This window comes from Drosophila virilis, chromosome 2 (genome assembly GCF_030788295.1).
Source record: "Drosophila virilis strain 15010-1051.87 chromosome 2, Dvir_AGI_RSII-ME, whole genome shotgun sequence".
NCBI lineage: Eukaryota > Metazoa > Arthropoda > Insecta > Diptera > Drosophilidae > Drosophila > Drosophila virilis.
The window spans coordinates 16,688,623-16,701,288 of record NC_091544.1 but is presented as its reverse complement, the minus strand read 5'-3'; the positions used below and the strand labels follow the sequence as shown (position 1 = coordinate 16,701,288).

The 12,666-nt window shown below is 39.1% G+C and overlaps 2 protein-coding genes across 2 annotated transcripts in view; one reads left to right on the top strand and one right to left on the bottom strand.

The window, feature by feature from the left end:
- Positions 1 to 6,363, bottom strand: part of sr (stripe) — a 55,528-nt gene extending 49,165 nt beyond the window's left edge. Inside the window, exon 1 of the mRNA XM_070207690.1 lies at positions 5,830 to 6,363. The gene's annotated coding sequence lies outside the window, so the exon portion shown is untranslated. The remainder of the gene's footprint in view (positions 1 to 5,829) is intronic.
- The window catches only part of Rim (Rab3 interacting molecule), a 277,876-nt gene that overhangs the window by 10,954 nt on the left and 254,256 nt on the right, over positions 1 to 12,666 (top strand). The window lies entirely within an intron of this gene.

Sequence of the window (12,666 nt, the reverse complement as noted above, 5' to 3'; positions counted from 1 at the left end):
AGATCATTTCATTCTTGATCCTGATTTTTTTTTTATATTTTGTTGGACAGAAAACTCATCGAAAAATTTTGATGAATTTTTAATAAATTCTCTGAATATATTTTTGTTTCAATAAATAAATTTTACTCACTAATAAATTGACCATCAAAAATACAAAAACTAGCTTCAATATTTTTCAGTAAATATTTGTGTTTTTTTCATTTTGGAAATTTGTCGCACAATTTGTAGAAATGCCGACGGTAATAATATTTTTTTTTGTTTAGATTCGCACATAAAAGTTTTTTGGCACCAAAAATATATTTCAAAATATATATTTTAATATTTCGATATGCAAAATGTATGTCTTAATTTTCTTTAAAGTATTGTAAATCTTTTTTTGTTATTATTTTTTTTTTTGTGAGCGGGAAAAAAGTGCTTTTTAATTTTGAATGATTGACGGCGTCGCGGGTGGCAAAGTGAAATCGAAAGCAGCCGAGACGAGCTGCTGAGCCGTCAATGCGCTACTGGCGCGCAAGCAGAGAAAATTGAAAATGAAAATGGAAAACTCGCCAACGGTGAAAAATCGTATCAGCAGCGGCAGCACCAGCAGAAGCGGCAAATCGGCTGCGTCGGCGTCAACATCGGAAACGAAACGAAATGCTCGAAAAATTGTTTGTTGTTGTTGTTCAACAAGAGCAACGACAAAACAAGAGAAATGTGTATTAATGTAATTGTTGTTTCATTATATTTTGCCTTAATGCTCAATGACAGTTCGAGCACCTCTCGCATATTGTGCTCTATATGTGGGTGGAAAAGTTTGAAATGAGAGTGAAAACCCGGCATTCCCGATATATTGCTGGGAATGGGCGCCCATCGCTGGCAGCAGCTCCTGTCTAGGCAGCGAGCGTGTGGGTTTCAAAGAGAGAGAGAAAGAGAGAGAGAGAAAGAGAGAGAGAGAAAGAGAGAGAGATAGAGGGAGTGGGAGAGAGAGATAGAGACAGACAGAGAGTGAGTGAGAATGAGAGCGGGCGCGCAAGCGAAGGAATGAAAAAGAGAAAAAATTGAGATAGAGGATGAGAGAGCTGGAGAGAGTGAGATGGGGAGAGTGTCGATGAGAATGAAAAATGGCCCAACAAATTGTCAACGCATCGAACTAACAGCTAATTAATGCCCGCTCTCTCTCTCACTCTCTCTTCCTCTCCCCCTTTCTCTGTCTCTCTCTCTCTCCCTCTCAGTGCGATTTCCTACGCATCAGTTTGGCCAAACATATTATAAATAAATCGTACGTATAACGTCATATGATGCTTATCTAAAAGCAATTGCTTTCACTTTTCTAGCTACTTGAAACAACTACTGATAATTGGCAATTAAACCATAAAATGACGTGCATATAGGTTTTTTATGCGTTCACAGTGCGTATGACTAATATTTGATATTAAGTATACACAAATCAGCAACAGGTCGGCATCATCAGACAGTGTGCGCGCGACAATGGAAATTGTTTGCTTCTAATGGAAAGGAATATTATCTGAAAGAGCTGCTTTTCTATTAAACAAATAATGCTCAAAGGTATATTTATTCAAATGGATCATAGAATGACGTATTAAAGCGCAATATGAAATGAAAATGAACCATAATAATAAAAGGAAATTATTTATTAAATTTTCTGGATGTGTACAAATTGAAAATAGGATTTATTTATTTGTATATTTTGTATATATTTTACTCAAAACAAACTACTTGTAATTTTCCGAAGCTAATCTTTTTCCACCCACCTCGAAACACATCCCTAATTGACAAAAACAGCCTGAGAATATGTCTGTGAATGAAAGCTGCTGACGAATATTTTGACATTTAGTAGTTGCCACTTTGGCCAGCCAAATTCCGCGAACTGCAAACGCTTTAAATGTGCTTTTCAAAGTCAGGAATATGCTAAATGTTGCCGCCCACAACTAAACCAAGAGCAACAGCAACAACTATAGCAACGGCAACGGCAACAACAACAATTTGTAGGAGCAATTAGAGTTGCAGGCAATTCCCCCCCAAAAGAAAAATAGAAAACCAAAAAATGAGAAAATGGTCCCACATCCCATTTGACATTTAAAGGTCAAAGTTGAGCATCAATCAGAATTTGACGAGAATGAGATATTAGGCGCCCAACCAACGGCAGCCTCATGAGTAATAACAGCAACAAAAACACAGCAGGAGCAGCAAAAGCAACAACATCTTATCATATCATAATAATCGCATGAAGGGACAAAAGATGAGGCATTCTGGCAACTGGCTGCCAAGAGAGGAGAAACAAGCCAAACGGGGCCCAAACATTAAGGATAACAGCAGAAGTAAATGCTGTGGTGGCATTTTAACTTGTTGATTCAAGCCAGATGGCATTTCGTTTCCAACCTTTGGTGGGGCTGGCCGCCTGGCTGGCTGGCTGACTGACTAACTATACATGTGTGGGTGTGGAAAAAAATTTTGTTTTCGTTTCAAAAGAATTTCACTTGAAATGCGCTCGTAACGGGGGCGGGCTAAGGAAATGCTTGTCTATTTTGCTAATAGATGCGATTAAACGCCCACAATGTTAAAGGAAATTCGAGCAAGGTTCCTAGCGACAATATTATAATTACCCTGTAAAAATCGTCATGGAGTTTTTGCAAATTTAGTCCGATTTAAACCCGAAAATTCTTAGAGTTACATATGCCAATGATCCGTAAAGTATTTACATGGGAAAAATTATTCGCTGTTTTGAATACGTTACTTTTACCCTCCGTTAAATTGAGAAAGAAAGCTCACATTAAGAGGTAGTGCTTTGCGCTTTGGTATATACACTCATTTGTATACCACATTTAAATCCTAAAAATATCATTTAGATCGGACTATAAACACCGAAGTTAATCGAGACTGCACTTCTTAAACATAGCGCGGTGCGAAAGGGAAGCAGAAGAACAGCCGCTGCATGTGTGCAAAGAAATAAGCTAGAATCTATGTGATTACTGCTCGGGTACAGGCTGAATCCTGACTGAATAGGTATATTGAGTATATACATAGGTGATCTTAAAAACTTGATTAAAGAGGTTTTATCAATGGCGTCACAGTATATAATTGGCGACGAACACATCTTAGCAGCGGCTGTTGAAGCGATGCAATCAGAGTATTTGGAGTCATAGAGCCGGACGCTAATCGAACACTCAGTAGGACCGAACTTATTCCATGTATCGAGTCCATCCCTGACTACAATGTTTGGGCGTTGATATGGAAACCTCGAAGATTGCTCGAAACAACGAAGAACGAGTCAAGGCGCAGTGTAGTCGAGAGTGTTTGACGAGCTGCTATCCTGCACTCTGGCCTAACATGTTTCTACTTAATATTATACTTGTACTGTTTTTTTGCAATTATCGATAGCTTTTCCAGCAGTTTTTACTACCAAATTATGATTTAAAAAATATATGCACATATTCAAAGATAATGTATGCTGCTCATATATAGCTCGTATATAGCATATAAACTGAAATAATCTTGCCCTTCGCACAGATTCGATGCAGACATTTAAAGCGCCAATATTTTTCCAGCTATTGGCTGATAAGCATAAAGAATATAGAGTACAGAATAGTTAGAATAATTTACTTTGGAAGCAACAAGGAGCTGACCCTGAGGCAACGGAATTTTCAGCATTATTCGGGCTTATAAGTAGATACACACACACACATATATATACACATACACATACACTTAGATATTTGTGTCTGCTGGTGATGCTTTGCCCTTTGCGGTTAGCTGCGGAACTGACACGTGTGTGGGTTGCCATTGCTACGGTTTGTCTGTGTGGTTGCGTGTGTGTGAGTGCGCTGCCATGATATCCGTTTGGTGGAGTGTGTATCTGGATATGGCAACAGGCAACTGTTGCTGTCCTTGAGTGCGCAACAAAATGGCGGCAAATCTTATTACTCGAACGAATGTCTCAATGAAAATGCAGCCATCAATGAAAAAAGCTCACGTGACGTCATGCAGGGACATCTTTACGCTGAATGAAAGCCATCCGAAAGTGTATGGATGACTGAGCTTTGCATAAAACTGGAGTGTAAGAGAGTGCCAAACTTTTTTTTACTTATCAACCTAGCTTCATTTTATTTAATGTCAATTTGCGGCTGCTCAAAATGTTCTCTAGTTGAGGCTGCTGATGCTGCACAAACTTTCACTAATGTGCGTTTAATTGTCTGCCGAAGCGTTAATTTTTTTTAATTAGCCACTTACTTTAGCGGTTTTTGGATTTTGCTTTTTTGACCTTCACCTTCATGTATCACATATGCCACACGAGCGCTTTTTGACATTTGGCATTTCAAATTGTTTGTGTGGGGCTTGTATTTACACACATGCGGAGTTTTGTGGGCGGGCTGCAACCCAGAATTGCCGAGCTAATTGGTTTGTTACACCGTTAACGGTGTCGTTTTTCGCTTGTAGCAAACTATTTTATTTAATGAGCATAGTTTTATAATTGGATGTTAACTGAAACTGGAACTGGCAATTGCGATTTCGTTCTGTTTTCTGATTATTTTTATTTTCATTGTTCTTTATGAATCTGTCGTAGCTCTCAGTTGAAGGCAACTGTCGTTTTAGTAGATACTAGGCAATAAATTCCGTTTTTACCCTTTTGATTTTGTATTTAAATTTTAGGCATCAGTTTTACACCCATGTTCTCCCCATGAACATTTTAAATCTACCCGTAAAATTTAAATCTACCCAAATAATTAAAAAATTTTGATCATGGAACCTTTGTTCCACGTGTTCTACCCAACACGTAACAAATAAATTTTCACAAAGATATTCGAAGGTTACGCCGCTCGGAAGGTAAACAGAAAAGTTGCTTCTTTTTCGATAACTATCCACGATAACTTGTGAAATTTCTGACATCGCTGAAAACGTATTCATGAAGTTGATATGTCTCAAATGATTGTCCGTAAAGATCTTTGGAAGTGAACTGGAATACGAAACTTAACATACAATATATTTGATCCCCATTTCCATCAAGGAGGGATGGTTTTTGTATGAATTTGAATTAGGATCTTTTAAATTAATTGCAGGCCGATCGGGTGGTAAACTAAGAAGTTTCTTACAAACGTTTTTCACTATGTATTCATATTCGCGGGTGGAATTTTCAAAAATCTCGTGTTGGCGTGCACCTCCAGCCTATAAGGTAACTACAGTGAAAATTTCAGCTTCTTGTTGATCACCAATCAGTCAGTCACTCAGGACAGATAGTTCAAATATAAACTAAAATTGATTGGCTATGTTTGTTGGCCTGACTATGGTAAAATGTTCTTAAACTTCGCAACTTACCTTCACCTTCATAAACTCCTATCGCCCTTCTATGTGATTTTCATGGCATAAAGAAATACCTAATCGAGCAGATAACTTATTATGCATTTTTGGCTTTTTATAAAAATTCTTGGCTTTAATATGAGAAAATTCTTCTTAAGCAATTATATGTATTTTCTAAACTACAGATAATATCAATAATACGTTTTTGTGATCAAAATTCTCTACTAAATGAATCCATTGTTTGCTCTCATTTCGGTTATTTTCTTTGGTGTCTCGAATATTTGAAATGTCTTTCGCTTTGATGTTCGACCTTACGCAATCATTTAATAAAAATTACCATTAAAATGCCGCATAAATCATAAATAATCCGCCAAATGAAATTGCCATAAACATCCACAAAGGAAAACTTCCAACTTGCACTTGCGCCTGGCTGCTGCCTGCTGCCTGCCTATCTGCCCATTAATAGACTTGTTTGGATGTCAGCTAAGCCCAGGCAATAGACCCCTTGAATAGTGCTTGGGCCAAGCTACTTACCCGCCATAAAAAGGCAATCAGATGTCGTCGATGCAGCGCTGCGATGCACGCGAGGCACAACAGAGACCAGACTCGGGGTATTGAGTAAGGGGCAAACGGGTGGAATCAAGATATGGCGCGTAAATAAGAAGTTTTCAGCGGCATCTCTGGCAAAGGCCGGCAAAACCAGAGTGAGAGAGGGAGAGAGCGCGAACCAGACTGCTAGCGCGTGTATGTGAGCGAGATAGATGTAAGGAAAGAACTTGCAAGCGATCTGCGACTGCGTTTGTAATTAATTACGAGGCGGGCCAAACGGCGACGCACGCGCGACTCCGACTCCGACTCCGACTCCGACTATGACTGCGACTAAGACTACGACTACGAACGCGACTACGATTACGATTCCAGCTCCGACTTGGACTCCACGTAGTTGACTACTACAAGAGATGGCCAGGCAGCGATAAGGCGGTGCAGCTAGTCAAAGGATGCGCGCCGGCTACTGCGATTACGCGACGAGCCAAACGCGAGATAGCGATAAGCAGTGGAAGATGCGGCTGCTGCTGCATCTACTGCTACTGCTACTGCCGATCGGACACACTGCTGGGAGATTATGCAATTTTGATTTGAAACACGCAATTTGGATGGGCGCTTAACGATCTCATGCGGCTGGCGCGTAAATCGGGAGAGCCAGTTGAGATTTTTAACTATTTAGCCGATAATTTCCTTCCGGTTGCGTTTTTGCGTTTCAACTGAGGCTGAAAAACTGTTTGCCGCAGTTTCGGTTGTGCTCCGTTTGCTCAGGCGGCGGCGGCAGCCGCAGCAGCAGCAGCAGCAACGACGCTGGCGACGTCAACGGCGCATCGTGGGCCGATCATCGCCTTACTTAGACAGTCGACTGTCGCCCAAGTGTTTACTGTGTGGGCAACTGTACATACGCACACACACACACACACACACACACACACACACACACACACACGCATACAAGCCTGCAAGCAGCTAGCTGTCTCTGTCTGACACACGATCAACAACAACCCCCGCAATGTGATTTTTTCTTCCATTTTTTTTGTTCAAGTGCTTTTCTCTGCTTAAGCGCAAGTCTAAAAAGACTGAGCTTCTAGCTAGACACACACACACACACACACAGTCATACTCACACTCACACACAAACATACACACACACACACTCTCAAGGGTTAACACCCAGGTCTTAGCACACATTCAAGTATAGCTCGTGCCAACTTTGCGTGTGTGTTTGTGTTCATGTAGGCTTTTCCACTTCTAAGTAGGCTTTTTGTCATGGCGTCGCAGCCCACACACATACACACACGCACATAATTCAAGTGTACATAGAAGTAGAAGCTGATCAGCCCTGCGCCCAGTGCACGGTCGTCGCAGTCGCGGCACCTGCGTCATTTGCAGCAGCCACAGACATCGCCTGGCACTTGTTGCATACGTTCAAAAGTTCACCCAAGCTGTGCAAAAATCCTGCAAGCTTTATGCGCTGAAAGCTCTGCAGCTAAAAATAATACCCAACGAAAGCTATACAAGCTGCTAAAAGCTTTTCAAAGCTTTTTGCATAGTCTGCGCCCACCAGCAAAAAGCGTCGTCACCTACACGCAATAAGCAAGCGTCGCAGCTGGCGTCGGCGTTGACTGTGCTGCTTATGTGGGTGGCTTCATTGATAAATTTGTGACGGCGCTCTGCTGCAGCGGCGGTTGCTGCTGCAGCTGGGCCAAGATTAACTGCAAATTGAATTGCAAAACGTTGCAGCTGTGCGCAAAGAAGAAACAGTTAAAGAGAGAGAAAGAGCGCGAGCAAATGCTACGCTCCACTTTAAACAACGTCATGGCTGCCATGTATATATGTACATATATACATATGTGGGTGTGGATCATGCCCAGCATTAGACTCTTGACAAGGCTTTTGTGAATGAATTCCGTTGCCGTCTCTGTCTGCCGTAGCAGAGACAGAGACAGCGCGAGACAGCTGCCAACGCCCACGCCCACCAAATGCGACGATTTTCTCACACACCAATTGGATTTTAATCATATTCATAAATACACACACATATCACACAAATATGTATTTTCAAACTTCTATTGTTCGTAGTACCCCCTCTCCAAACTCGACTCGACTTCTCATTCACAAAATGCTTAAATAAGGAAACTTGTAAATTAGTTCAAGTGCCCCCCAATACACTGAGCGAAACGAAAGCTTTTTGCGCACTCAGGCAAATTAATTATACTTAACGCCCACATATAACACATCGATTTGCCATTTGTACTGTGGCATTAACTGTAATTGCTCATTCATACAAAACAGCTAGAACAATAACAATATCTGCAAATAATAAAAACGGAGACTTATTAGACCTTATAGATATGATTAATAGACAGCATTTTGTATTGTGCGATTAAAAGAAACTGGGTTGAGCAAAACTTTAAATAACTCTTGATATATAAAACTGAAATTACAAAGTATAGTCAAATATATATTTGTATAAAATAGAGGGTATATACATAGGTATATAATTGAAACAATATCCCTTAAAATAGCTCTTCGACGGGAATTAATTGGGTGTATAACAAATCCTGATTGTATTTAATTACTTAAATTTCAGATTTTCATGGAATACCTTTTTAAACTGGCTTGTATGTCAGATCTGAAACAAAACACTGCTCATACTATTTTGCAAAGCCAATAGATTGTTTTTAATGTCGTCTTAGAAAACAAAAACGATTGATCAATATTTTGAAAATAGTAAATATGGTAAAAGGCAAGAGGATTAAACTATTTATAAATTTATATATATAGCAAATATATATATCTCGACATATAAAACTGTTGAGTGATCATCGAACAGCCCAAATCGTTAGAGTTAAGAAGCTTACATTTTTACTGTAGTTAACTCACGTGATGGAGACTTTGCACTGGAATTCTACACGCAGGTGGAAGAAAATAGAGAAAAGCGTTTTTATGAAACTTTTTTGCTTACGTGTTTCAGCGACGTTCGAATTCCATCCGCACATATGGAAAATTTGCAACTGTTTTGAAAATCATTCGATCGGCTTCATACTCATTATTAATGCAATTTGTGAAAATTTATTACGTAATAATACACATTTTACAATGTCTACCGCTCTTGTGTCCCATACATGGGTGTAAATGGTGTAAAGAACATAGGTCAATTTTTCAGCTTCATAATTCTTACCAAAAATATTTCCAAAAATTGGTTATTTTTTTTATGTACTTTTATATATTTTCAACTTTCTGTGTAAACTATAACTTTACAATTGCAGTTCAAGTTAGGTTAGGTATATTTTGGGGCTTTCTACGGGCGGGAACAGGTGAAAAGGTTGATACACAGTTTGAAGGACCAAACTTGCTACGGGCAGGGGCGAGGAATGTCTGTTAGTATTCATGTATTTGGCATTCAAAAATTTCCTCTATCCCGTTATTTGTTATTTTGTTAAAAGTTTAGGAGAAGGTATCCATAGCAAGAATATAGAAATATTTACTTTTTATAAAATCACCAAATCAAAATCTTTGAACAAGGGAATTTCCGTTCTTAACACGGTTTAATTAATTCTTGAGCTATTAAATGAGCAAGCACTACGAATGCAACAGGCTGAAGCAAACGAATTTATTCTACCCAAATGAGAGACTTCTAAATACCCTACATATAAGGGGAATATCTAGCTAATAAATAAAATAAGAAGAAAAACATAATTAGGGCGAGAGAGTACAAGAGAGTGAGTTAGAGGAAGGAGATCGTAATTCAGAGATAAGCAGAGTTTATTAGATTCTCAGCACAATTGAGGAATTGTCAAAAAATGGTAACATTTAATTTGATGTGCGACCTCTCCACGGCCAAGTTAGATCCAAGCAGTTCTGTCAAGCCTGTCTTATTCTTAATGTTCGGGCAGTGCGCTTATCACCAATTAGTTCGTTTATCACCCTCTTAGTCTGAGAATACTTAGCCGATCCTTGCTGATTTGCACACGATTTTAAACCTGCAAGCTCTAAGACAAAGACTCTTCTATAGGGTATGTTGAAATACCCTTTCAAAAGTTGCCAGCAGACAACGCAGCTGAGCTTGGTGACTGGATTGGAGGTAAGACTACTCATTAAAAGCGGCTCCTGGCTATGGCTACGGCTCCGGCTGCCGGCTGCCGGCTGCCATTTGGCTGTCACTCACTCATTTACTCACTTATTCATTCATTTGGCAGACATTTAACAAAGCGCGTTCCATTCATTAGCATTGCTGTAAGTTGTTGTTGTTGTTGTTGTTGTTGCTGTTGTCGTTGTTGTTGGTTTGCTGACTTGTTGTTGGGTAGCCCTAGACAACGCCTTACTCCTTGACTGCCATTGCTATATTTAGTTTGGCAGTCATGGCCTTGTTAACAAAATGTTTATTTTTTAATTGAATTGCATTTAATATTGGTGTTGAATGTACGCAAAAGGCGTTGCCCGTCGACAGCAACTCTCGCTCGTTATGGGCCCCTATGCTGGTGGCCGGCTGGGTTGGCTGTTAATTTATCTGAAAATATAACTTTTACCAGTCGTAAATTTCCAATATTTCAATTGGCCAGCAGCTTTTAGTGCGTGCGCGTGTGTGTTCCGCTTTGTGTTCATCATCATCATCATCAAATATCGTCAGTATCTTACAGATACACTTGCTTGCATGGTTATGTATCTGTTAGATGCATAGCGACACTTTTATTTGGCATTTGCTTGTGATTTACGATAACGCGCTCCATAAAAGTTCCTATGCACATTTTATCGTACAAAGTTTCATTGATTTTATGCAAATTTTTCTTGCTACCAAGTTTCGTTTTATATTAATATGTGTATGTGTATATAGCAGATATTTATTGAGCATTTTCTTTATTGTCTGACATCAGTTTTATATTGTTTTATTGGCTTTTGATGGCAGCCACACAAGTTGAACGTATTTGGTTACTCTCGATTATCGTATATCTGTTTGATCTTTGAGATCTTTTAGGCATTGTGCATATGCCACCGCTTGAAAATTTATAATTCCTCAATTAATAAACGTCGCTGCGACTCGCCTCCCATTTTTGATATGAGTACGTACGGAGCCCAGCCCTTTTTTTCTGGCCATAAATCTGTTTTATGGGCCAGCAAAAAACTTCCAACCAAAACAAACCAAAAAATAAGCTGCATAAAACTTCTATCAATTTATTTTTTATATTTTTCTTTTCTGACAAAATTTGCAATTTCAATTAATGCAACGCCCCGAGACCGAAAAAACTATGTCAAATAAATCATGAACCTTAAGCCAGGCTAGATCAGACTTTACCTTTTGAGTTCTGTCGCTTTGTAAATGTCTCAGTTATGTGACTGCAGAGCCTAACGTCAAGTTGTGCATTTCCTGTGGGTTTTTCGACTTTAGCACACTGTTTCTGATCTTTCCGAGAAGTATATTGGTTGTGTGCGGTGCTCGTCTGTGTAAGTTGAAGTCATATATACATATATTAGTGCTGAGAAATTAAAATTGTTGTATGAATTCTTGACAATCAGATTGAAATCTGGTCAAAGTTGTTTTTGCAGCACCATCCCCTTGAGGGATTTGAAAGTGATTTACTATTTATAACTTAGTTGTGATTCTTAATTTATATAAGGAAGAGACATAACTATTAGATATCTATTAATGTATTTGTAATCTTAATGAGATATGGAATTTTTGAAACTTAGAGAAAGAATAGATTTTGTTGCTTATCAGCAAAATCGTTTCCTCTGTCAAATGTCAAATGTGTATATATGCCACATGTTCTTTTATTATGAGTATAGCATTGATCTCGACGCCGAGACAATATTCTATCAAAACACTAAAAAGTCAGCAACTTATCAGGTTGCTTAAATTATTAGATCAGCTAGACCGCTGCAATACGTGGAGAACAGTGTATCGACCATTTGGATTATTTCTTATGCAACGTTCTGTTCGGGTTTTGATACTCTTTTTTGAGAAAATTTAAATAAATAAATTGAGTTACCACCTTAGGTCTGAATCTGAGTGCTTGTCAACAAGTTGCATATTTTGGTGTCAAATAATTGCCAGTTGTCATCCGCAGGAGAAGAAGTAAAATACAGAGCCAAGAAGGGCCCATTTAGGAAAATTTCACCATTAACTCAATTGCCGGAGCCTATGCAAATGAATTCCCAGCGCTAAAGCAATCATATTTCCATAGTTTACACAGTTCCATGGAGAGGCTCGTGTGATTGCCCCAGCGATTTCTCTATTAACTATAAGCAGGGTAAATAGGCAATTGACTTGAAATTGGCAATTATTTTTTTTTTCCTTTTCTATTTTTTGCCAGTGCCTAGACAGAGCTGGAGCTGAAGTTAAAGATACATGCAGGCAGTCCACATGTGCATGGATGTGGCTGTCTCTGATGCGCCATGCGAGTTGTTGTTGCCGTTGCAGTTGTCTACGTTGCAGTTCCTCCAAACCCAAAGCACATTATGAATGAATAATGTATGAATGAAAATTGCATGCACGTGCCTTTAAGCTATAAAATGTTGCACTTTTTCGTTGGCTCAGGCAGTTGAAGAAGCGTTTGGTTTGATGGTACTCAAGTTGCCAGACCTTAACTGATCAGATTTTCATTGCATATTTGACCAAGTTCGTCACTTAAGTCGGGGGATAAATGAGCCCAAATATTTACATACTTTAAAGAACATTGAGCAGTGGTAAGATTAAATATGTGCTTATGTTTGCCTTCAGGCGGGGTAAACTTGGAAGTTACCTTAAGGTTTGACATACTGATTAACTGTCTTCTCCTGTTATTATCAGTTAACAATTGGATATTTGAATTGTTATGATGGATTTCG